Consider the following 23,141-nt stretch of genomic DNA (forward strand, 5'->3'; position numbering starts at 1 on the left):
AACGCCTCGGCCCTCGGTCGTTAAGTGAAGCCGTCGGCCACTGCAATGTCCGTGGTCAAAGGTAACGTCTGAAATCTGGTATTCTCAGCACACTCTTGACACTGTGGATCTCGGAATACTGAGTTGCCTGACGATTCCGAAATAGAATGTCCAATGCGTTTAGCCCCAACCACCATTACGTGTGCAAAATCTGTTAATTCCCCTCCTCCGGCCATAGTCGCGTCGGAAACCTTTCCACTCCAATCACCTGAGTACAACTTACATCTCCGCCAATGAACTGCTCTTTAATATCATGTGTACACGATACTACCATCATCTGTATATGTGCATATCGCTATTCCAGGGCTCTGGTCCTACAGTTTACAACACTGCCACCATAAAACTCGCCATTCGCGTAACTCCAACCCACAGAAAGATGTCGACGGATACATCCGTCGTAATCAGTGAGAACGGGCTGGCAGTTGACGAACATATCAGCGACATCCGCTACAAGGGTTAGGCTCACAGAAGGATATTCATGTAGTTTTTGGAGAATTAGAAGTCATTATTTGTAATAAACTAAACAGCCCACAGCGATTCCTAGGCAGAGTCCTACCGTGCGCTCGGTTCCTAGTGGTCGCTACTGGCGCCTGGTAGGCCGTTGCCCCGCGCAGCCAGCCAGCCGTCCAGGCAGCCTCCGTAACGGCGCATGCTAATTGGCGGCGAGCCCTGAAGCACCCCGTCGAGGGGCAGCGCCCTCAACCTCAGCCTCCACCCCCCACCACCCCCTACATCTGGAGCAACAGGCTGGACCGCCGCGAGCTGCAAGCCTTAGCAAGACAGCGCAGGAAGTAGCAGTCTCACGCAGGGAAGCTGCTCTCTAAGTGCGGTGATCGAGAGGGTGTAGAACTAAATGTACTCTCTGACCGAAAGCTTCTGATTTTTGCCGATTTCTGCCAACTGAGATGCGTAGTGAAACTGTTTAAACTAGAATGCTTCAAACTACTCGTATTTGGTAGACTAGAAAGTGAAATGGGAAACATATCTCACGCATAACACATTTCCTCACTTCAATTTCCTGTCAGGAAATGTAAGCCTTGTATGTTATCTTGAAAAATATACAGTAGATTTTTGTGTCAAATACAGCGGAATTGTCGATACGGCTGCGCTAATAAACTAAACTGTGACTTTCAAATTCCAACATTCCTAATGAAGAGGACTGACGAAGCTTCGCATTGGATATTTTGAAGTTTTATTTCATGTTATGGGTTACGAGATGCTTATCCAAACATCAAATGTAGATATAATGATATTCATGACAATTTCAATGACTACAGTACCTTGCCAACGCAGTTTTAGCAAATTAAAGATGATAAAAATCACTTAAAATCGAGTATATCTGAAGCAGACTGTCAAACTTCGCTCTTTTATCGATTGAATGCGACGTATCTGCTAGGTTTGACTTCAGTGATATAGTCAATGGGTTTGTTTTGCTTACAGCAAGGAAATGGAAAGTACAATTACGAAAGTTGCCCAAAAAGTAATGTACCGCATTTCTTTTCCCAGCCGAAAAGAATGCTACGAGTGCAAAACGTTACGTATCTATTATTGAAGTCTCCAAATTCAGCGCGCCAAGTTTCCGTCGTTTCCGATAGATAGCGTAGCTGAAGGACAGTTTCAAAGTGGCTTCTGTTGGCGATGTACGATACAAGCAATGTGAATTTCTCAATACAGAGAAAGAAACTGTGGAGAATATTCACAAACGCTTTTACAAAGTCTATGGAGCAACTACTGTCGACAGAAGTATAGTTAGTTGCTGGACACAGAGTGCGATGTCATCAGAAGGCTGTGCGGCGGAGCTCCACGATTTGCAGCAATTGGGGAGACCATCCACGGCTGTCACACCTGACACACCTGATCTGGCCCCCTCGGACTTCAACTTGCTTAGGCCATTAAAGAATGCCATTCGTGGAAGACATTTTGAGCACGATGAGGATGTGATTCACACAGTGAAGCCCTGGTTCCGCCACCAGGACAAGGACTAGTACCCAGAGGGCATACATACCCTTGTTTCACGCTGGAGGAAGACGATAGAGATTATGTGGAAAAATAGGGTGTGTAGATGAAACACAATTCCTTCGGGTAATTCTCATTATGTTTAATAAAGAATTGTTGAAGAAAATATGCGGGGCATTAATTTTTGGGCAACCCTCGTATAATAAAAACACATAACTTGGAAAGGAATGTGTTGCATACACTTAATTAGAGGACGTTTTCGTTTATTTCCAATTAATAATTTATGGAATATAAAAATAATATATGTTTTATATTATACAGTGTGATTCCGTCCTGATGCTACTACCTTTCAAGGAGATGGAGAAGGGTAAATGTATCAATTCAGGTAAAGTACCCAAGTATAGGAACGACGGAGTCGAAGGTTACTAGCGAAAATCTGTTCTAATTCGCCTTACCCTCGCGCGGCGCTCGAACTAAGAGCCTCGACTTCCCAATACTGATCACGAAGTATACAATTCGCGCTGAATGTTCCCCAGTACCCTCGGATAGTTTCTCTGTTAATCGAATAGTAACCATTCACGCAATTTGATGTCAGGGAAACCGAAAATCTAAAGACTATGGTACAGTAATAAAGTATACTACTGGCCATTAAAATTGCTACACCAAGAAGAAATGCAGATGATAAACGGGTATTCATTGGACAAATATATTATACTAGAACTGACATGTGATTACATTTTCACGCAATTTGGGTGCATAGATCCTGAGAAATCAGTACCCAGAACAACCACCTCTGGCCGTAATAACGGCCTTGATACGCCTGGGCGTTGAGTCAAACAGAGCTTGGATGGCGTGAACAGGTACAGTTGCCCATGCAGCTTCAACACGATACCACAGGTCATCAAGAGTAGTGACTGGCGTATTGTGACGAACAAGTTGCTCGGCCACCATTTGCCAGACGTTTTCAATTGATGAGAGATCTGGAGAATGTGCTGGCCAGGGCAGCAGTCGAACATTTTCTGTATCCAGAAAGGCCCGTACAGGACCTGCAACATGTGGTCCTGCATTATCTTGCTGAAAAGCAGTGTTTCGCAGGGATCGAATGAAGCGTAGAGCTTTGGGACGTAACACATCTGAAATGTAACGTCCACTTTTCACAGTGCCGTCAGTTGGAACAAGAGGTGACCGAGACGTGTAACCAACGGCACCCCATACCATCACGCCGGGTGTTATGCCAGTATGACGGTTACGATTACACGCTTCCAATGTGCATTCACCGCGATGTCGCCAAACACGGATGCGACCATCATGATGCTGTAAACAGAACCTGGATTCATCCGAAAAAATGATGTTTTGCCATTCGTGCGCCCACGTTCGTCGTTGAGTACACCATCGTAGGCGCTCCTGTCTGTGATGCAGCGACAAGGGTAATCGCAGCCATGGTCTCCGAGCTGATAGTCCATGCTGCTGCAAACGTCGTCGAACTGTTCGTGCAGATGGTTATTGTCTTGCAAACGTCCCCATCTGTTGACTCAGGGATCGAGGCGTGGCTGCACGATCCGTTACAGCCATGCGGATAAGACACCTGTCATCTCGACTGCTAGTGATACGAGCCGTTGGGATCCAGCACGGCGTTCCGTATTACCCTCCTGAACCCACCGATTTCATATTCCGCTAACAGTCATTGGATCTCGACCGACGCGAGCAGCAATGTCGCGATACGATAAACCGCAGTCGCGATAGGCTACAATCCGACCTTTATCAAAGTCGTAAACGTGATGGTACGCATTTCTCCTCCTCACACGAAGCATCACAACAACGTTTCACCTGGCAACGCCGGTCAAGTGCTGTTTGTGTATGAGAAATCGGTTGGAAACTTTCCTCATTCCAGCACGTTGTAGGTGTCGCCACCGGCGCCAACCTTGTGTGAATTCTCTGAAAAGCTAATCATTTGCATGTCACAGCATCTTCTTTCTGTCGGTTAAATTTCACGTCTGTAGCACGTCATCTTCGTGGTGTAGCAATTTTATTGGCCAGTGGTGTAATTCCACGCACCTGTAAAAGAGTAACAGACTGCTACATTTACAACAGTTGTTCAAAATGGCGTACAGCAACGTCAGTGCCGGCAAGGCATCTTCGTATTAAGCTGAGTTGTACTCTTTCTATAAGGGTGGGCTGAAAAGTAATGCCTCAGAATTTTTCATGAGAAGACTCAAAGCTTTTTAAATTAAATAAACGTTACTAACATCACACACGTCTATTCTTCATTTCTACCTATCCTGGTACCGAATACATTTCTTCCACCGGGAGACAACTTTGTTGATACCGTTACTGTAGAAAGTTTGACTTTGGTGGAGCCACAACCTGCTTGCACCTCTTCATCACTATCAAAGTGGAGTGATGGAAGGTGTTCTCTCAGATTTGTAAACAGATGAAAATCGTATGGGGCCAAGTCAGGACTGTATGGAGGATGATCGATGACAATAAACCCAAGGCGTCGGATTGCTGCAGATGTTGCGGTGCTCATGTGTGGTCTGCCATTGTCATGCTGTAGGAATGTGTGCTGCATGTGTGGCCGAGCTCTTGAAATACGAAACTCGATTATAGCATGCATTTCTTACACACCGATATAATTATGTTACACACCGCCATGTTACACCCAACAATTCGGAGTCCTCTAGCGTCAGATGATCGTAAATATTTATATATGAAGAATAAACATGTAGAACGTTGTTTCATTAAAAAAGATTTGAGTTTTTTCACATACGAAATCCGGAGGCTGTACTTTTCACCACGCCCTCTTATTATCCCAGTTATCGTTTGAACAGTGTCGCAGGCAGCGAAAATACTTGCCAGGAGATCCTCTTCAGTCTCGCCGGGCGTCCTGTGCACAAAACATGTTCACAAGGCCCCATAAGAAAAAAAAAGTGGCGAGATCAGGCGAACGTGCTGGCCAAAAAATAAGACCTCCTCTGTCATCCACATTTCTGGAAATCTGGGCTCCTGTGTTCACGAACTTCCAGTCCAAAGCGAGGTGAGGCTAGATCACGTTGAAACCACATACTTTGTAGAATAACAAGTGGCGCATGTTTCAGCATTCTGGGTAGTGCGTGTCTCATAAACATTGTGTGTACTGGTGCATTTAAGCGGGGAGGTAGAAGAAACGGCCCTAGCAAGTAATCATTGACTATTCCTGCCCCACACGTTGGCTGGTAATCAGCGTTGATGACTCTTCACAGCCTTGGCTTGGAGATTCTCATCGGTACAAACATGACTTTTGTGAGCATTTAGCATTCTGTCAATGGTGAAAGAGACTTCATCCACGAAAAGTAAATACGCAGGAAAGCAAGGATCGACTGCAAGGCGCTGCAAGAAGTATTGGCTGAACGCGATACGAGGTTCGAAGTCAGTAGGAGTCAAAGCATGCGCTTTCTGCGGCTGGTGGGGTTGTAGCTCCATTTCCCTTAATACACATCACGCAGTACCCTTGCGAAACGTTCGTCTCACGTGTAACTGATCGAATGCTGATTGCAGACACCTCACGCACTCGAGCAAGCTCTGCGTCTTCTATGTCCGTCTTGTTCGTTGTCCTCTCGGTCGTTGTAATGTGGCCCTAAATTGTCGCATTCCACTCAGTCGTTGAAACAGTCTTGGAAACAAGGTGTAAGCCGGACGTCTTCCACTCAGATATTTGGTCCTATGCAATGTTTCCACTTTTCTGCTTGTTCCATTACCGTTTCCATATACGAAATGATGTCAGCAAGTTCCGTCACAGGGTACAACTTCATTTTGTTACGCTCATAGACGTTAGTACTTCAACTTGTAAACACAGACTGCAGTCTACTGCAGTACAGGCATCGTTCACTAGGACCTCTCATGTCACTACACAGTATGCCATCTTCTCTAGATTAGTTTTTTTTTTTAACTTCTACCGCTATAATCATCACCGCATTACTCTGTACATCATACCAAAATCCATAATCGACTGTACCTTGCACTCAGCGCCCCTGCTCGCCCCCCCCCCCCCCCGCCCCCTACCCCTTTCTGCAGTTCCGAACAGGTGCGAGAATGTGAGGGCTATATGCGGAAGGCTACACACTCGCGAAACTTAGGAAGACGTGTTTGCAATACAGTGCGGCCGTTTCTAAGGGGCGTGTACTGCACATGCAGGATTTTATTACATATATTTATTTGCAGTTTTTTTTATTTTCCTGCGAAGCGGAAACTATTATTACTTACTTTACTAAGTGCGTTATGTAGTACTAATACAGTGATGAGAACAACAAAAAGTTTTACATATAGGCATTTAATATTAAGTTATGCTTTTTATAAATTTGTACATACGCTGTCCGAAAAATAATTAGTACACCATTTTAGAGTTTTCCAATCCACTCAGATTTGATGTTGCAAAAGTGCATATGAAGTAAATGAAATTATTACATTTACAGATCAACAGCACAAGTGGTTCTGAGGTATTAGGTATCGACACATGCTGAAACACCCACATTAATACGTGCTGTAACCTCCACAGTCGGAAATGCAGGTGCTGCCTTTGGCATTCAGACAATGGTGCATGCTTGATGAGGCTTTTCACGTACTTCTGAGAGTTGTTATCTGACAATCCGCACGAGTCACGTCTCGTCCATCATACCCCACAAGTGCTCGATTGGAGATAAATCCGGAGATCATCCTGACCAGGGAACTTGCTGCACGTGATGTTGAGTTTCACGGGAAGTGTGGGGCGAGCATAATCCTGTTGGAACAACACATTGTTGCAGTAACGGGTCTAACAACATTCTGCACCTACCGAGTGCCGGATAACGTCCCCTCCAGAAACACCAAAAGTGAACGAGAGTTGCAGCTAATCCCACTCTCGACCAATAAGAGCTGTGGTGGGGCAGTGTGTCTAGGACGAATGCACTTTAGGAGGCAGTACTCATTAGGTCTACGTCAAACGCGCAAACGACCATCACTAGCGCGCAGGCACGATCTGCTTTCATCGCTGAAGCCCACGGCGTGCCATTCCATCTTCAAAATGTTCAAATGTGTGTGAAATCTTATGGGACTTAACTGCTAAGGTCATAAGTCCCTAAGCTTACACACTACTTAACCTAAATTATCATCAGGACAAACACACACACCCATGCCGGAGGGAGGATTCGCACCTCCGCCGGGACCAGCCGCACAGTCCATGACTGCCGCGCCGTGGACCGCTCGGCTAATCCCGCGCAGCATTCCATCTCGCAGGTGATCCTCTGACGGCACCAGTCGAGGCGTGCACGTCGATGCTGTGGCGTGACTGGAAGACAAGCTAGAAGTGAGCGTGCCCGTGGTCCCACGGATAACAACCGGTTCGCAACTGTTTATTTTGACACGTGTTGACTCAAAAGCCCTCTGATCTGTGCTGTGGTAGCTGTACGATCTGCCGCCGCTGCCCTTACAATACGACGATCCTGGAGGGCGTCTGTGCTGTGTGGACGTCCAGAATCTTGTCTTCTGGTGTGTGAATGTTCGCGTGACGACTGATACCAGCATGGTTGCACAACTGATGCAGCATGTTCAACTTGTGCGCCAACTCTCCCAAAGGACCACCCAGCTACTCGGAAGGTCACTCTTTCCTTCAAAACTCTCTCAATTGGCTGTAGGAAGCACAAGTGCATCTCCGTGGCATGAAGCGCTTGCTTCACACGTTTGCATCCTACTGAGCTGTTTGGCTGTGAGCATTTCCTATTAAAGGGTAGATACAGATGGGGCTCTGGTAGATACGTCATTACGCTATCAGTCGGCGGACAACTATCAATGCACCTATTATCCCCCAGGTGGCAATGCCGTCATTGGGTCAAAATAATCATCGCATTTCCAAGTGTACTATTTTTTTTTTCTTGCAGTGTATTTCAGTCTTATCTGGGACTGTGCCTCGTGGTACAAACTCATGGAGTTAAGCAGTTCAAAATTTGTTACACACGAACGTTCGCGGGACTGTCCATTTCATAACAGTTAAAAAACGTTTGCAAATATATGTTGAACCAAAAATTGAAGTAACTTTAGAAACTTGTCTGCGCAGTCAAGTACACTGCCCTGGCGGCAACATTTTATAAAAGTCTACTAAATTCGTTGACGGGACAACAGGTCGTTGCGACACCGTACGTCTATCAGTTCACGATGGAAGTAATGAGGTACATCAGCAGTCAACAGCGAGAACGGTTGGACAAATAAATCGAAATCAGTCTTCAGTGGCGCAATGTCTTGGAATGCAGCCGCGCGGGGTAGCCGCGCGCTTTAGGGCGCCTTGCCTCGGCTCGCGCGGCTCGGCCCCTTCGAAGGTTCGAGTCCTCCCTAGAGCATGAATGTTTGTTTTGTCCCTAGCGTAAGTTACTTTAAGTTAGAGTAAGTAGTGTGTAAGCCTAGGGACCGATGACCTCAGCAGTTTTGCCCCATAGAAACTTACCACAAATTATCAAAATTCTTGGAATGTCTTTCAGAACTCTCAATGAAATTGAGCCGTGGCGCTCGTTACTGGCGTGCCAGTCTCTTGGATGTCCATTATCGATCCTTCGATGTTTTTTATCTTTGCTTGCCTTGTTGTTTTCGCGGGGCGAGTGGAGTTGACGTTTGCTCGGGTTACCTGCTGAGACGCCGCGAGGTACGAGGTGGAAGCAACCACGTGTATGTGGAGTTGGTTGTACGCGGTCTGCCGTTTCAGCATGGAGGATATGTGTTGGCTGCCTGCCTGTCTGCTCTCCTGATTTTGCTCGCCGTGTCTTCCGACCGCCTAGCTTGGGTTGCTGCCTGGTGTATCCTTCACGAGCCATACCGGACGTCCAGCAGAAGCCAGCAGAAGTTAAGCAGCCTTGTGTTTCTTTAAAGAAAAGGAGCAAATGTACAAGACCTTTTGTAACCAATTTTGGTGGCCTCGTAAGTGTGGCCTTCGCTTTTACACTGACTTTGGGGAGAGCTAATTCTTTTAAATTTAAATAGTTGGGGTTCCCTGTCCTTTATAATCTTTTGGGGGTTTTATTTAAATTTTCTCTTTGGGGATCCTTCCTTGTGCTTGGTTAAATGTTTACTTGTATAGCGGGAAGTGACTCCTGGTTAAAACTCGGAGAAGGTGTGTGATGTTACTGCCGCTTCCGGCATTTGTCTTTTCAATTAAGTGTTGTCATCCCTTCGAGCGACCTGGTGCACTCCTCGTTAATTAATGGTGGTTTATGTGTACTTAATTTTGAACTGGCCATTTGAATTAATATTTTGGAGCGCAGTATAGCACTAAGGCAACCTCATTGTATACCACCTTGTGCCCCGGTCTAGTACCTTAATTTTCAGTGGCACGAGTTAGCTCCACTACCGGTTTTACGGATGTGCTGCCTTCAAAATTTTGTCTTGTATGAGTTTGCCCCATGTGTGTCTGGGAACACAGAGATGAGCTTTAGTGTGACTTCAATGCTAGCCAGTTAATGGAATCTTCATTTTGGCTTGGCATCCACTGAAGAGTTTGAGTGGAGCGTAGTGTATTTGATTTGTTATTTATTTAATTACTGTAAGTTTGTTTATTTAATGGGGAGCAAGACATTTAAAGACTGTTGGTATTAACTCCCGTAGTTGCGGGGTGTTGCTAATTCGATCCAAATGGCCTACTACTTATTCAATGAACGGGCTGTCGATTAATTGGTTCCTGTGTGTACAAATTCACGCTATTTATTTGTTACCGAAATTGTTGAAGTGTCGGTGTCGTGTTTCAATCACTAGCTACATGTTTGAGTTAAATTGATATAAACCTTACATTGTCTCCTTAAAATTTGTTTGCAGCAGAAACCCTTAAGACAACTAAGTTTTGTCACTGCTTATGTTAACCTTTACTGGGAGCAATATTTCATGTAGATAAATTTTGTCTTAAAATGTGTATTTTTCTGATGTAATAAACGAGTCATAAAGAAAAAAGCAAAGGGGCCTGGTCCTACCCATTGTGTCCGGTTTGTAACACGTATCAGAAATGATTCACTTGTTGAAACGTATTCAGTCATGTCTGGTTCACAAATTTTCGCTCTGAGTTATGGGAAATGTTCCATTATTTTTACACAGGATTCATTTTCGTTTGCTAATAACTATGTCGTCTGCCCAAACAGTTACCAAATGATTCCCTTCTTGCATTAAGATACTTAATGAATTCATGTGATTGGTAATGTCAACGATAAAAGATTTTGTCACTGTTCTACCTGTACTTAACTCAACTTTTTTCCATAATGGCCACCTTCAGTTCAAATGGTTCAAATGGCTCTGAGCACTATGGGACTTAACATCTATGGTCATCAGTCCCCTAGAACTTAGAACTACTTATACCTAACTAACCTAAGGACATCACACAACACCCAGTCATCACGAGGCAGAGAAAATCCCCGACCCCGCCGGGAATCGAAACCGGGAACCCGGGCGTGGGAAGCGAGCACGCTACCGCACGACCACGAGCTGCGGACGCCTTCAGTTCAGAGAGCATTCGCTGGTGTTCGTCACAACACAAGTGCCTCAATCGTGTCTGTGGCTGGTGTAATGACGTTCCAATAAATGTTTTTCCAGCTTACAATAGTGCTGCCACGTACGAGTATTAAGCACTTTGAATTGCCTTCAAGCGATACGAAAAGTAAAGCAGTTCCTATTCAACAATGAACAATGTGGCCCCTCCACTTTTTCTTTTTTGGACAAGTGCGTGGACACTCATAGTATTCCTAAGGCAGAACGTAAATCTAATTTAACGTAAGTGCTATCGTCAGGAAACTGCGTGACGTCTGATAAGGTGACTGCTTTGCTCTGGCAGTGTCTGCCTGCAGCGTCAATTTCCATCTTCCTCCTCCCACATCAGCCCCATGAGCCGCTGCCCACGGGGCAAAGGAAGGCGAGCGCCCGCTCTAACGGAGAGCCGTTTTGCCGGGCCTGTTCCATACCTGAACTACGCCTGGCTACTGAGTAGCGGTATTCCGTCATATCTTACTTCTGACCTAAGAACTTCGTGGATTTTTCTCTCTAATATTTGCAAATTTAACATACACAAACTGGTGCCAAGCTAGAATGTGGAAAGTTTTTAGGCCAATCTTCAATATGACCGTAGAGGCAGCTTCAATACCTAAATGCGTTTTTTGGCATTTCGTGTCAGTTATAACCAACGGCCTTGCCGCAGTAGTAACATGGTTCCCGTCAGATCACTGAAGTTAATCGCCGTCGGACTGGGCAAGCACTTGGATGGGTGACCCACCGGTCTGTCGAGCGCTGTTGGCATGCGGAGTGCACTCAGCCCTTGTGAGGCAAACTGAGGAGCTACTTGATTGAGAAATAGCGGCTCCGGTCTCGGAAACTGACATACGGCCGGGAGAGAGGTGTGCTGACCGCATGCCCCTCCATATTCGCATTCAGTGACGCCTGTGGGCTGAGGATGATACGGCGGCCGGTCGGTACCGTTGGGCCTTCATGGCCTGTTCGGGAGGAATATGTATTTATGTCAGTTATAACATTTGATTTCGACCTTTGCTTTTACTGGAATCCTCTGGGTAAACTGTAATCCCCAGAGGACGCGTCCCCATGTGGCAGATGCGAGCTGCCTTCGAGATGAGGGTGGGTGGGGCTGTTTTCATACGTATGCTTTGTGATAAGATCACGGACGACACTGCAATCTCTCCATGTGACCCTATACGCTACAGCAGGCATGGGCCACCTTTGGTGACCCGCGGGCCTGATTCACATACTTGCTGAAGCTAGGGGCTCCCTTGTAACGTGACGCGCAAACAGCACTCCTATCAAATAAAAACCATGGCATCCGTGACGTTAATTTTGACGGAATCACTCACAAATATCAATGACACTCCTTTCCCGACACATCACGTCAACAAATTGTGCCTCAAAATGCACGTTTTTAAGATTACATTCATTTTATGTTCGCCACATCTCCAGGTGTTTACATTTATTTAAGGGTTGTGAATCTTGTTTCTTTATTTACTACGTTCTACAACAGTAGCCTTAGAAACATCCATCCCAAAATTCTGCAGCGTCGTTATTAAAGAAGCAATGTTCACGATATGCAAGTAAATTTAAACATCCGAAGATGGGGTACCAGGCTTCTTGAAATGCTATAATGGAAAACAGGACGCTTATAAAAACATGTGGTTGCAGATAACTCATTGTAAATTACCGAAGATTTGAACAGCTGCAGCGTTCTAATACGTCGACAACGGACAAGCGTTGTTTACTATCGTTAATATGTGAAGGAATAGGAAAACGAAGTAGGTCCTTAGATGGGTAGTCCCGGTCGACAAACAATTAGGAGTATCTTGGCAATTTTGCACCACAGGCCGTTCATTCAAATGTTCTTCAAATCTAGCGGCGGGGAAATGGCATTGCACATACATGGAGTAACCAAAATTTCCATTGCGGCATGAGCTGCAAACTCGGGGTGAGACGAGCGTGGCCGGAAATACGGGAAAATGCTTCGTGGGTGGAATACAATGCGTGCACCTCGCTCTCTCCCGTACTAACCCTTTCCGCGAGCCTGAATGAAACCGATCACGGGCAGAAGGCTCCCGCTCGTCATCCCTGCCCTGTAGGATGGTGACCCGCAGCAAAAGGAGAAGACCAACGACTTGCTGTAAGGGAAACCAAAATGTTTCGGTGGACATCTGGCCTGACACTTCGTGATCATGTAACAAACGATGAAATCAGCAGACGGCATAGAGTGGCACCCATCGTTGAGAAGATGAAGGCACTTGTGGTACGCATAAAAGAGAAATTAAATTTCCACGAACACACGACGGTAACAACAGACGAAGCACAAACAAGACTAAGTAAATTGTTGAGGCTAAATTCAAAACAATACAGACTACCTCTACCAGCCATATAGGTGTACCACAGTGGACTCTTCGAATCAGTACTCAGCTACACAGTTAGCATTTTGGCACACGGACTGCACCTGGTCACCAGCAAAGCATCAGTCATATGAAGGCAGAGAAGTGTCCTACTTGGACTATCTGGAGCTCTTGGCACCACCTCGGTGGTTGCAGTGGGTGTGGTACTCGGAATATGCCACGAAGATGTCACCATGAAATACAGAGCTGCAAAGTGCTGGTTAAATATAGGAAAAACTAGATAAGGTACACACAATATCTGCTGTACCGATACAGACGACATATTACCTTGAAAGTTTGCGTTTGGACACTTTTCAAGGTGAGTGAGGTGTTAGTGATGAGGCACGAAGACCGTAAGACTTCCTCCCCGACGTAAGGAAGCGGCTGAGAATGAAACATATCGATCCCAGCCGCGTTACGATACATTTCTTAACTGGACATGGACCTAATCCGACGCCCTTCAACCGCGTGACTCTGAGACACACACCTAAGGTCCCCAGAATACACTGTCTTCTTCTGCGGGCAATACACGAAGAACAGACATACCCTGCGTTTGGACTAGAGTGAAATAGACATACATATATACACAGCCCCCCCCCCCATGAACCATGGACCTTGCCGTTGGTGGGGAGGCTTGCGTGCCTCAGCGATACAGATAGCCGTACCGTAGGTGCAACCACAACGGAGGGGTATCTGTTGAGAGGCCAGACAAACGTGTGGTTCCTGAAGAGGGGCAGCAGCCTTTTCAGTAGTTGCAAGGGCAACAGTCTGGATGATTGACTGATGTGGCCTTGTAACAATAACCAAAACGGCCTTGCTGTGCTGGTACTGCGAACGGCTGAAAGCAAGGGGAAACTACAGCAGTAATTTTTCCCGAGGGCATGCAGCTTTACTGTATGATTACATGATGATGGCGTCCTCTTGGGTAAAATATTCCGGAGGTAAAATAGTCCCCCATTCGGATCTCCGGGCGGGGACTACTCAAGAGGATGTCGTTATCAGGAGAAAGAAAACTGGCGTTCTACGGATCGGAGCGTGGAATGTCAGATCCCTTAATCGGACAGGTAGGTTAGAAAATTTAAGAAGGGAAATGGATAGGTTGAAGTTAGATATAGTGGGAATTAGTGAAGTTCGGTGGCAGGAGGAACAAGACTTCTGGTCAGGTGACTACAGGGTTATAAACACAAAATCAAATAGGGGTAATGCAGGAGTAGGTTTAATAATGAATAGGAAAATAGGAATGCGGGTAAGCTACTACAAACAGCATAGTGAACGCATTATTGTGGCCAAGATAGATACGAAGCCCACACCTACTACAGTAGTTCAAGTTTATATGCCAACTAGCTCTGCAGATGACGAAGAAATTGAAGAAATGTATGATGAAATAAAAGAAATTATTCAGATAGTGAAGGGAGATGAAAATTTAATAGTCATGGGTGACTGGAATTCGAGTGTAGGAAAAGGGAGAGAAGGAAACATAGTAGGTGAATATGGATTGGGGGACAGAAATGAAAGAGGAAGCCGCCTGGTAGAATTTTGCACAGAGCACAACATAATCATAACTAACACTTGGTTTAAGAATCATGAAAGAAGGTTGTATACATGGAAGAACCCTGGAGATACTAAAAGGTATCAGATAGATTATATAATGGTAAGACAGAGATTTAGGAACCAGGTTTTAAATTGTAAGACATTTCCAGGGGCAGATGTGGACTCTGACCACAATCTATTGGTTATGACCTGTAGATTAAAACTGAAGAAACTGCAAAAAGGTGGGAATTTAAGGAGATGGGACCTGGATAAACTAAAAGAACCAGAGGTTGTACAGAGATTCAGGGAGAGCATAAGGGAGCAATTGACAGGAATGGGGGAAATAAATACAGTAGAAGAAGAATGGGTAGCTTTGAGGGATGAAGTAGTGAAGGCAGCAGAGGATCAAGTAGGTAAAAAGATGAGGGCTAGTAGAAATCCTTGGGTAACAGAAGAAATATTGAATTTAATTGATGAAAGGAGAAAATATAAAAATGCAGTAAATGAAACAGGCAAAAAGGAATACAAACGTCTCAAAAATGAGATCGACATGAAGTGCAAAATGGCTAAGCAGGGATGGCTAGAGGACAAATGTAAGGATGTAGAGGCCTATCTCACTAGGGGTAAGATAGATACCGCCTACAGGAAAATTAAAGAGACCTTTGGAGATAAGAGAACGACTTGTATGAATATCAAGAGCTCAGATGGAAACCCAGTTCTAAGCAAAGAAGGGAAAGCAGAAAGGTGGAAGGAGTATATAGAGGGTCTATACAAGGGCGATGTACTTGAGGACAATATTATGGAAATGGAAGAGGATGTAGATGAAGATGAAATGGGAGATATGATACTGCGTGAAGAGTTTGACAGAGCACTGAAAGACCTGAGTCGAAACAAGGCCCCCGGAGTAGACAATATTCCATTGGAACTACTGACGGCAGTGGGAGAGCCAGTCCTGACAAAACTCTACCATCTGCTGAGCAAGATGTATGAAACAGGCGAAATACCCTCAGACTTCAAGAAGAATATAATAATTCCAATCCCAAAGAAAGCAGGTGTTGACAGATGTGAAAATTACCGAACTATCAGCTTAATAAGTCACAGCTGCAAAATACTAACACGAATTCTTTACAGACGAATGGAAAAACTAGTAGAAGCCAACCTCGGGGAAGATCAGTTTGGATTCCGTAGAAACACTGGAACACGTGAGGCAATACTGACCTTACGACTTATCTTAGAAGAAAGATTAAGGAAAGGCAAACCTACGTTTCTAGCATTTGTAGACTTAGAGAAAGCTTTTGACAATGTTGACTGGAATACTCTCTTTCAAATTCTAAAGGTGGCAGGGGTAAAATACAGGGAGCGAAAGGCTATTTACAATTTGTACAGAAACCAGATGGCAGTTATAAGAGTCGAGGGACATGAAAGGGAAGCAGTGGTTGGGAAGGGAGTAAGACAGGGTTGTAGCCTCTCCCCGATGTTGTTCAATCTGTATATTGAGCAAGCAGTAAAGGAAACAAAAGAAAAATTCGGAGTAGGTATTAAAATTCATGGAGAAGAAATAAAAACTTTGAGGTTCGCCGATGACATTGTAATTCTGTCAGAGACAGCAAAGGACTTGGAAGAGCAGTTGAATGGAATGGACAGTGTCTTGAAAGGAGGATATAAGATGAACATCAACAAAAGCAAAACAAGGATAATGGAATGTAGTCTAATTAAGTCGGGTGATGCTGAGGGAATTAGATTAGGAAATGAGGCACTTAAAGTAGTAAAGGAGTTTTGCTATTTGGGGAGCAAAATAACTGATGATGGTCGAAGTAGAGAGGATATAAAAGGTAGGCTGGCAATGGCAAGGAAAGCGTTTCTGAAGAAGAGGAATTTGTTAACATCCAGTATTGATTTGAGTGTCAGGAAGTCATTTCTGAAAGTATTCGCATGGAGTGTAGCCATGTATGGAAGTGAAACATTGACGATAAATAGTTTGGACAAGAAGAGAATAGAAGCTTTTGAAATGTGGTGCTACAGAAGAATGCTGAAGATTAGATGGGTAGATCACATAACTAATGAGGAAGTATTGAATAGGATTGGGGAGAAGAGAAGTTTGTGGCACAACTTGACCAGAAGAAGGGATCGGTTGGTAGGACATGTACTGAGGCATCAAGGGATCACCAATTTGGTATTGGAGGGCAGCGTGGAGGGTAAAAATCGTAGAGGGAGACCAAGAGATGAATACACTAAGCAGATTCAGAAGGATGTAGGTTGCAGTAGGTACTGGGAGATGAAAAAGCTTGCACAGGATAGAGTAGCATGGAGAGCTGCATCAAACCAGTCTCAGGACTGAAGACCACAACAACAACAACATATACACAGCAATAAGAGACGAAGAACAATAGGCACATTTTAATGTATTAGCAAACAGTGTTTTGAAAGTAATACGTGATGAGTACCTGCGGACCTGACATAACAGACATGTGTAGATGCAACGTAACACCAACAGTGACACTCAAATTGACAGCGAAGAAAGTGACACTGAAAAGGAGGAGGAAGATGAGATATAACAGCAAATAAGACACAATTGTGACTCAGATATAGCATGCCAAAATGAACTGACAAATTATACATACTGGTCAAGTAATAGTTAACGATAGCGAATACTAGCGTAAATGTATTGTAAGATTATGGCAATCTAGCAAAGAAAGCATCCAATGTAGTGCACTGATGAGTAACTGACGTTAACGCATACGATTAGGAGTACCATTCTCTACTACAAATCATAAACTATTTTGTTATGACTGGCGGTCAACAACTCGAAGAAACCATTTAGAGGTTCTCACCACCAGTCACAATCGGTGATGGCCCTAACAGATGTCTCGTCTGTCCAATCCTATTTTTATATTCTTCTTAAAACAACAAAATCTTTATATTTCAACCTCAAATTAGTGTTATTTAAAAAAAATGTTATTCTTTGTCAAATGTTGCAGATAAAAACAAAAAAATTACAAAAAAGACGACATACGAAAACAGTAATATGTACGACCTGTTTAAAGTATCAGGTAACAGGTATTTAAATTTGTAACAAATAAATAATGAACTTCGACATATCAAGAAACAATAGAAAAACGCTTGTTTGCGTAGAAGGTCAACTTTATACAATGAAGCGCCAAAGAAACTGGCATAGGAATGCTTATTCAAATACAGACGTACGTAAACAGACGTAGACGGCACTGTGGTCAGCAACGCCGTACAAGACAAGTGTCTGGCGCTGTTATTAAATCATTTGCTGCTGCTACGATGGCAGGTTATCACGATTTAAGTGAGTTTGAACGTGGAGTTATAGTCAGCGTACGACCGATGACACACCATCTCTGAGGTAGCGATGAAGTGGGGATTTTCCCGTACAACCATTCCATGACTGTACAGTGAATATCGGGAATAAATGGTTCAAATGGCTCTGAGCACTATGGGACTCAACTGCTGAGGTCATTAGTCCCCTAGAACTTAGAACTAGTTAAACCTAACTAACCTAAGGACATCACAAACATCCATGCCCAAGGCAGGATTCGAACCTGCGACCGTAGCGGTCTTGCGGTTCCAGTATCAGGAATACGGTAAAACATCAAATCTCCGACATCGCTGCGGCCGGAAAAAGATTCTGCAAGAACGGGACCAACGACGACTGAAGAGAATCGTTCGAAGTGACAGAAGTGCAACCCTTCCTCAAATTGCTGCAGATTTCAGGGCTGGACCATGACCAAGTGCGAATCATTAAGGAAACATCGTCGATATGCGCTTTCGAAGCCTAAGGCACACTCGTGTGCCCATGATGATTGCACGACACAAGGCTTTACGCCTCTCCTGGACCCATCAACACCGACATTGGACTGATTGGAAACATGTTGCCTGGTCGGAAGAGTCTCGTTTCAAATTGTATCGAGCGGATGGACGTGTATGGATATGGAGACAACTTCATGAGTCCATGGACCCTGCATGTCAGCACGGGATTGTTCAAGCTGGTGGAGGCTTTGTAACGGAGTGGGGCGTGTGCAGTTGGGGTGATATGGGACCCCTGATACGTCTAGACGCGACTCTTACAGCTGACATGTACGGAAGCATCCTGTCTTATCACCTGTCCATTCATGTCCATTGTGCACTCCGACGAACTTGGTCAATTCCAACAAGACAACGTGACACGCCATACGTCCAGAATTGCTACAGAGTGGCTCCAGGAACATTCTTCTGAGCTTAAACCCTTCCGCTGGCCACCAAACTCCCCAGACATGAACATTATTGAGCATATCTGGGATGCCTTGCAACGTGCTGTTCAGAAGAAATCTCCACCCCTCATACTCTTGCCGATTTATACATAGCCCTGCAGGATTCGCGGTATCAGATCCCTCCAGCACTACTTCAGACGTAGTGGAGTCCATGCAACGTCGCGTTGCGACACATCCGCGTGCTCGCGGGTGCCCTACACGATACTAGGTAGATGTAGCAGTTTCTTTGGCTCTTTAGTTTGTGATACCCTTTAGATGAATCTCTAGATACTAGGTCCCCATCCTGATCACGCACAAGATAGCAACATGTGAAGACAAAGAGCCAAAAAGACGGATCCCACTACACTGCGAAAGAGGAAGACAGATATCGAACGACACGCGCGCGTACACACACGCACACACACACACAATGGCACTTGTAGGTGTCGAACCCCCGGAGCAGGCTTGCCGTCGCTGCGAACTGCAGCAGGCCGCTGCGATACGGTACGAGCAGCGCCGACGCGCAGGCAGTGCGGCCCCGCAGAGTGCGGGCTAGTGCGGCGAGGCGCGTATTTCCCCAGCGAGCGCTCGTGGGTTCGCCGGGTGGAAATATTTACGAGGCTTGTGCGGCGGCCCATCGATTCCCTTACCGGGATTTCGTGGCCCGAGTAACGCCAGGTGAGGCTCCGAAACTCTGGGAAGCTAAGGTATGGCAGAGCAGAAGGGCTGAAGCTTACAAGGGAGACTTATCTTTCCCTTCCTCCAAAGCTCTCGCACGGTCCATGACATCAACTAACAGCAATGTTTGTGGAAGATATAATGTTAAACGGTGCATTGGCGTATGTGAATATACATTGTGAGTCGTCAGAGTTCCACTTCCTGTTCTGTCACTACGTCGTCGTTTTATTTCTCAGTGAAATAACTAAAAAAAAATAAAAAGTAAAACTTAAAAAACGCTATGTTATGGATATATAGTGTGCCAGGTTAAATTCAGTGAGTTAATAATAGAGTGTATAGGTAAGATCAGGAAAACGGAGAGGGAAAAACTAAATTAAGTCTCTACGTAACCTGTTATAAAAGGAAATGGAGATGTCTACTGTTGTCGTTGATAGATAGAAAAACTTGAAAGAATGGTACTGGAAATCATATGATTAAGAGGGCTGCTAAGGTTCGGAAATTCTATATCAGAGACACATGCTCGTCAGTGGGACATATAGAAAGACTTATGTAACCAGCTAGTTTGCTATTTCTGCAATACAGATGGCACATTATGTGTGTGCGCAGGAACTAGGAAAACTGATTAATGCAGTGGACAATTGAGTACTGACTGGGTCCGAAGAAACAATGATGTTACTTATACTTGTCATCACGTTATATGATTCCGTCATTCACTAAGAATTCTGTGCTGGGTTTTATCTCACAAACAGCTGGTATCATAAAAGTTGTGTCTTGAGCGTATCATGAACGGCTTGAATTCGTAGTAGAATATTGAGTGGTACGACTTTCGCCGCCCATTGGACAATCTACTTGAGTCTAGACGAGAAGTGTTACTCGTTGAATTACGATTCAACACATCATATACAGTTTTATATTTCGTCATGAACCAAGATTTTAACGCCGCTTTCTTGCACGTGATAGTTTTAGGAAGCACTATCGTCGTAAAGACTTAACTTTAGTTTCAATCGCTTTATATTTACGAAAGTTGCAACTGTTATCGTTTAGGTTCACTTAATTACAGAAGTCATCGAATTAAGTCTTTTAGCTTCGTGTTAGCGTTATCAAAAATTCCTCCACGAGGACGAAAAAGGCATTCGAAAATCCTTCCTCCATGAAATACTACAAGCTATTTTATCATTAGCTAACATGGCCTAAAATCATGTATTTGAACATATTTGTTCAAACTCTTGTGAACGGAAGTCCAGCTTAGGAGCGATGTATTACTATTTCTAAATGCAACTCCTGATCAGTGATGATGTACAGATCCCCAGTGGTCTGTGGACACATTAAACAAGGACATTGAAAAGAAGTCTAGTTGTAAAGCAGAACGAGGTGAGAGGCGCAGCTATAAAACAAACAATGGACAAAAAGCTGACAAGTACACTGTTACACAAGTACTTAAACGCTGATTCTTCTTATCAATTCAATCAACAGCACAGATATATACCTGCATACAAACAAATTGACATTTACATCAATACAAGTGGTCTCTAATTATATGAATAAAATTCTTGACTAATGAGTGGAACCGCTGTTCAAATAACAAGATGCACATCACTATGTTTTCACATCTGTAGTAATATTAATTATCCCTCAGTTTAGTGTCGTGTAACCATTTCTCCCCACTATGAATCCTCACTGGAGTAGTACTTTGCATACGATTTGTTGTTCGCACTACTTAAGTAGAATATGAGAGTCAGTAGAAACCATTACCAGATCTGCTTGCCCTAATACATTAGAAAGTTAAGATGGCCACTATTGAAACAAAGTTGCTAGTAGGAGTGAGGACGAAATCACTAAAATCATCACATCTACAACTATAAGGCTGAAAATACGAATCTGGCATGTAAAATGTTTGCCGCACAATGCAAATCATTGAAAAATAAATCCGTAAATCAGGAAGCGGAAATCCGTAGTCAAACATGAGTTCCACGAGAACAGAAGATAACGATCCTGCACTACCAGCGAATGACATGGCGCAGTGGGTAAGACACTGCACTCGCATTCGAATCTCCGTACTCCGCACTATCCGTGATTTCCCTAAATCGCAGAATGTAAATGACGGGATGGTTCCTTTGAAAGGGCGTGGCCAATTTCCTTTCCCATCCTTCTCAAATCCGAAATAAATCTAGAAGTAAGGAAATTTTGTCATGGAAGAGGATGACCAGAATACTCGAGAGACAGATACAGGCATTTCAGGAAGCCCAGAAATAAAATAGAAATATCAACTACTTCAACATAGAAATGAGATAAACAAATGTTATGGACATTTCTCTGAGGAATAACTGGATAATGAAATTTTTTGGCGACGATTGGTTGATTGGATGGTTGATTTGCCTGAGAGGACCAAACAGCGAGTTCATCGTTCCCATCGAATTATGGAAGGATGGAGAATGAAGTTGGCCGTGTCGCAGCATTTTCCTGAAACGATTTAGAGAAATCACTGAAAACCTAAATCAGGATGGCCGAACGCGGGTTTGAACCATCGTCCTCCCGAATGCGAGTCCAGTGTGTTAGCCACTGCGATACCTCGCTCGGTTCTTTCTCTCAAAATACTGTCATAATGGACAGATAAAAGTGTAACAGTTCTTGGAACACATGACTATGACATTGGACATAAAAAACATCGAGTTGTAAAAGTGAAGCATGCGACCAAAGTAAGTGGTTGCAGCGACAGGGCTTGGTTATTAGAATAGTGTTAGCCCAGTATACTCGTATGATCCGTTCCATCATAATTACTCAATAACTGATTTTTCCAAGTGTCGTTTGATTTTGCGGGCACCTCCTTACATAGCGTAACGCGTAGGGCGCTAGTTTGCGAGACAGGTGAGCCACATCCGCATCGAACCCACGCGGGGGGTGCACCGGCCACTCCGAGTATAGTTTCTAAACGGCTTCCCACTCTTCTTTAGCATATACTGGGCTGGTCCGACTTTACGCCTCAGAAAATACGGTAAAAAGGCAGTTGAAATACGGTTACACAGAACAAAAACTACACACTTCACAAACAGATGGCGCACACGTCTTTCACCCCCCACATAGGTAACTGAGGATTTCAGTGAAAACAAGGGCGTCCGAGCGCAAAGCGAAATAAAATAAAATTTCCGAAAGTTGAGCACAGTGGAGCACGTACTAGAAGGGGAAAACGATAATGAACAACCACTTCAGTATTGTGAAGCCAACCTTTATATGATGACATTGGATGCAAACTGAAGAATAAGAGTAGCATTTTAGAGAATATTGAACTCTACAACACCTAAATACTACCTACATAACTAGAACAAAATGTGCTGTAAAATACTTGTGATGAAAGAATCAGCTGAAGGGTCACATTGTTAGACTGATAGTTGAAAATGACTGTGTCTTAGTTAGTTAGTTAACTCTTTCATAGACCATTTGAACGCTTACTTTATCGAAATGATGTGGAACTAGTCATTTTACTGAATATGTATAAATGTTTATAATTAACATTATGAACACAGTACTTTTTAGTCATATTCACGCAACTACTCATAAGCTACGATCTTTTTATTTACATGCTGCCAGATTTGAAACCGTAATTAGTACACGGAATAATGGGAAGTGTCCAGGAGAAAGGATTTTACGTTAGATTTAAAAATTGCTTTGCTACCAGTCAGATATTTTATGTTACTGGTCAAACGTTCAAAAGTTTTTGTTGCTGCACATCGACCTTCTTTCTAAAGCACTGAGAGCTTTAATTATATGTAATAAAGGTCATTTTTTCGTCTAGTCTTGTAGTAAAGAC

The sequence above is a fragment of the Schistocerca serialis genome, chromosome 2, assembly GCF_023864345.2.
Source record: "Schistocerca serialis cubense isolate TAMUIC-IGC-003099 chromosome 2, iqSchSeri2.2, whole genome shotgun sequence".
In the NCBI taxonomy this organism is placed as follows: Eukaryota; Metazoa; Arthropoda; class Insecta; order Orthoptera; family Acrididae; genus Schistocerca; species Schistocerca serialis.